At 33.9% G+C, this 4,809-nt stretch overlaps 1 pseudogene; it reads left to right on the top strand.

The window, feature by feature from the left end:
- Positions 1–1,671: 1,671 nt before the first annotated feature.
- LOC111374110 lies at positions 1,672–4,809 on the top strand (annotated as a pseudogene).

Raw genomic sequence — 4,809 nt, 5'->3', positions numbered from 1 at the left:
GGTTTTTGTCTTTTTTAGTATTAAAATTAATGGTGATATATGAGCTTGTCGGCTTGGATGGTTGTGGCTCGACTGGAAAAAAATCTCGAGCCGACTTGATTAGAAGCTTGTTTGTATGAGCCAAGCCTCAAACGTCTACGAAAGAGTGAGCATTTATTGCCTGCCACACTTGGTGGTTGATGGGAGTCATATCACATAACATCTAATGTCTCTTAGAGATGTTCTAATTAATTTCAAAATGTTAATTTTTTTTTTTTTTTTATAAAGATCCAATTCAATTTAATAGTTTATTTTTTTAGGCAAACAATAATATTTATTACTATATCATCATCTCGTAAACAAGCATTTAATAATGTGTGCAGAGCATGGCTTATCAGAGAGAACATTTGTCACTGATTTAATCATTAATAAAACTCTATGTACCATATATTTCATTCATGTCAAAATTATGATAAAGTTATATAAATGTATTATAATGATAGGCAAATTTATGGCTCCCACCATAATTTAGAAGATTAAGATTGGAAATTTGCATTTTGTGTTAAGAACTTTGTGAAGACCTTTTATGATGCAACATGCGTGCAGCAGTGTTTACTATTCTGCTTCTTGTTTTGTTTTACAATATTTTTTCTACATTGCTAAAATATTTTATAAATATAAGAGTTCACACACTTTTCGTTGATATAATATTTTCTATGGAGGTAAAATTCCAAAAATATTGGGAAATGTTGCCCACTTTATTTATTTTAGCCTTGATAACAGATCCTCGATTTAATTTAGAAGGCACTAAAGCTATTAAAAATGAAATTTCACAGAACTTGACTTTGGAAGTACTTATGTTGCTAACAGTTTTTCATGTCATTCTTATCCTTAAACTTTTCATTAGTTAAAATATTTCATATTCGATAACAATTTTATTTTCAAAAGTTCGTAGAAATGACGTACTGTCTCGATGTTAAGCTGTCTCGATGTCCGTATCGTCGCCTGAAATACAATATAATTTTTAAATAATTTCAATAATTAAATAGGCGATACCCAAATTTAATCATTTCATATTTAAGCGATTTCTACAGTCTCTTTGATCACTAAAACTAGTTTTTCTTTCACTTTACTCAATTTCATAGTTTATTACACTTAACTCCTTCAATAAAATTGAATTTAATCTAATAATCTAATAACTATAAAATCAAACACAACTTGACAATAAGTAACTTCTTACTTACCTTTCAAAATTGAGGAATTCAAGCCTAATAATGTAGACCACTTAATTCTTAAAACATTAGTAAAAAATTTCTATTTTTTTCTTCTTCTTCTTCCCCTTTTTTTTTTCCTTCCTTTCTCTTTTATATATATATATATAATAGTATGACATTTGACTTTTCAAAATTTTTTTTTTTTAACTAAATTTAGGTATTACATTAAACCACTTGCATAATTAATTTTTTTGGTTTGTAAATTAATGACCAATTAATTTATAACATTCAACAACTTTAGGTCTAATTTATGAATTTTGTCCCAAGCCCCAAAATTCACAAGACCGGCACTGCTTACATTCTTGTGGTCCATTGATTAATGGAATACATATTTTATTTGTTATTCCGAAAGCAAGCTGACTCAAATACCCCAATTCCTTTTGGACTACCCATGTCTCCCTAAGTCCAAACTTGACATAACTCTCTCTACCCCCACACCTTCATGGATTAAAAATCATTTGATTTGACTAGTATGACTTTCCATCTCGTAAATAGCATGCGCTTGAAAAAAACACATCTACTGCAGCTATGATCCCAAAGAACACTTGTTGTTTCATTCTCTCTGTGTTGTTTTTCCTATGTTTCTATATTAACATCAATCTTTCACTAGGAGGAGACAGCATCAGAGCAAACCAATCTCTTTCTGGAAAAAGACAATCGTGTCTTCTGGTGGGACTTTTGAACTGGGATTCTTCAAACCAGGTACTTCTTCCAGTTATTATATTGGAATTTGGTACAAAAATATTAGTCCAATGACCATAGTTTGGGTAGCAAATAGGGAGACACCCATTTCAGACATGAACTCTGCAGAACTTAAGATTTTAGATGAGAATTTGGTGCTTCATGGAAAAAAAAAAAAGAGAAAATCCTCACTTCATGGAAAAATTCTAAGGATCCTGCGCCTGGGCTTTTCACCAATGAATTAGATCCAAATGGGAGACAATGTATAAGATGGAATGGGACTAAATGGTTTTGGACTAGTGGAGCTTGGAATGGGCATTTTTTCAGTTCAATCACCAGAATGAGTCTGGACAATTTTTTTAATCATAGTTATGTTGACAACGTTAACGAGATTTACTACACATATTCTCTTAATAATCGTTTCACTAAATCTCGATATGTGATGGATGTTTCCGGGCAAATTAAGCTGACATTGTGGTATAAAGAGAAGTGAAATTTGTTATGGTTTCAACCTATGCAGCAATGTGATGTGTATGCTTATTGTGGGGCATTTGGTACCTGCAATCAGAATTCATCGAACTTCTGTTATTGTTTGCCCGGATTTAAGCAAAGGTCAGAAAATGATTGGAGTTTGAAGGATTATTCAGGTGGCTGTGTGAGAGAGATCATTTTGAACTGTACGAATGACAGAAAAGACAAGTTTCTAGCGAATAACCTTGTTAGGTTACCTTCAAATTCACAAAGAGTGATGGCAGGGAGTGCTGGAGAGTGTGAACATCTGCTTGAGTAATTGCTCTTGTACAGCTTACTCTTACGAAGACAATGCATGCTTGGTTTGGGAAGGGGAACTAATGGATTTAAAACTACCCACAGAAAATAATGGCAGTAAAAGAACGACCCACATTAGACTTTCAGCCTCTGCATCTCAGTTGTCAAACAATAAAAGAAGTAAATTACTTGTAATCGATTCTGTTGCGGGTTCTGTTGCTGTTGTTATGGTTCTATTGGCCACTGTCGTGATATGCATATGTCACAGGCATAAATCTGGGACTACGAAAGCAGTTGAGGGATCATCGTTGGCATTGAGGTACAATGACGTGTTGCAAATTGAAACCAAAAATTCCTCAGATAAGTTGGAGGGAGACAACCAGAGTGGTATCGGTGTTCCTTTCTTCAGTTGGGAAAGTATAATAGCTGCTACCAAGAATTTCTCAGACATACATAAACTTTAACGTGGGGGCTTTGGTCCTGTTTACAAGGTTTAACTATTGTTCTCTCCATAATTGTTTGTTACAACAAAGTTTGTTCTTCCTTATGGATTGATTCTAGCTCACAAATCTTGCAGGGAATGTTTCCTGGAGGGCAAGAAATTGCAGTGAAAAGGTTGTCAAGCTGTTCTTTGCAAGGCATTAACGAATTTCAAAATGAGATTGTATTGATTGCAAAGCTTCAACACCGAAACCTCGTTCGCCTTTTGGGTTACCATACGAAGGAGAATGAAAAGATGCCCAATAAAAGTTTGGATGCCTTTATATTTGGTTAGTTCATGAAAAATGATATGATTTATATTTGCAATTTTTATTTCAACTAATAATAATCTTTTTTTTTTTGAAAATACTAGATAAAAAATTATGCACGTTACTGAACTGGAAGAAGCGATTTGACATCATCTTGGGGATAGCAAGAGGGGTTCTTTATCTTCATCAAGATTCAAGGTTGAGAATAATTCATAGAGATTTGAAAACAAGCAACATTCTGTTAGACGAAGAGATGAACCCCAAAATTTCAGACTTCGGTTCGGCAAGAATTGTTGAGGGCAAAGGCACAGAGGCAAGCACCAATAAAGTCACAGGAACCTAGTAAGTGTCAATTAAAATGATATAACTACACCGAGACTACTGAAAGCATGAAAAAACTAAAACATTTCATATCTTATCTGATTGTAATGATCTTGTACGTACAATCTCCAGATTTTGGCCTAGATCAGCATTTCGGTTGTTGGCTCCTCTATGCCATGTGAAATGATATCAACAATGACAAATTTCTATTAAGCTATGCATATGTATTATGTATATATACACATGATATTATGTATATATACACACACACACACACACCCTAACTTCTAGTTACTTGATCAAGTGGTTATATGTCTCCGGAGTATGCATCGGATGGACTATTCTCTATTCTTTAAGTCAGATGTATTTAGTTTTGGAGTTGTTTTACTCGAGATATTCACTGGAAAGAGAAATACGGGATTTTACCATTCCTCGGAAGACTTGAATCTCTTGGGTTATGTAAGTAGATAAATTTCTCCATTTATATGCAACATTTTAGCCAATTCACAGTCTAATATATTTTGAAGGTATTCCTACAGGTTTGGAGATTGTGGAGTAAAAACAAGGTATTTGATTCTGTGGACCCAATACTGCTTGAATCTCGTGAGATATCTGAAGTTATAGAGTGCATTAATGTTGGGCTTTTGTGTGTGGAAGAAGATCCCAGTGATCGCCCCACTATGTTAGATGTAGTCCTAATGCTTAGTGGCGAAACTATAATTGTTCCAGTTCCCAAGAAACCAGCTTTTGTAATGAGAAAACGTGTTTTCAGCATATCATCCTCATCCTCAAATAAACCGGATTCAATTTCCAATGAATTGACAATGTCTGATCCACAAGGGAGATGAGGAATTTACTTATTTCCTTGTATTAGTATTGTTTGTTTGTATGTTCAAACAAAATTTGCACCAATTAGTTCCTTAATATCCTCTAGGAATTGGTGTATGTAGAACTATGCCGAGTAAGATAGCAATCTCTTGTACACTCGCTTTTACACCTCTTTTATGTTATTTTGTTTTTGGGATATTGGTAAGAGA

Source organism: Olea europaea, unplaced genomic scaffold (assembly GCF_002742605.1).
Source record: "Olea europaea var. sylvestris unplaced genomic scaffold, O_europaea_v1 scaffold1203, whole genome shotgun sequence".
Lineage (NCBI taxonomy): Eukaryota > Viridiplantae > Streptophyta > Magnoliopsida > Lamiales > Oleaceae > Olea > Olea europaea.
The sequence above is the reverse complement of the archived record's forward strand: the minus strand, read 5'-3'. Positions and strand labels throughout refer to the sequence as shown.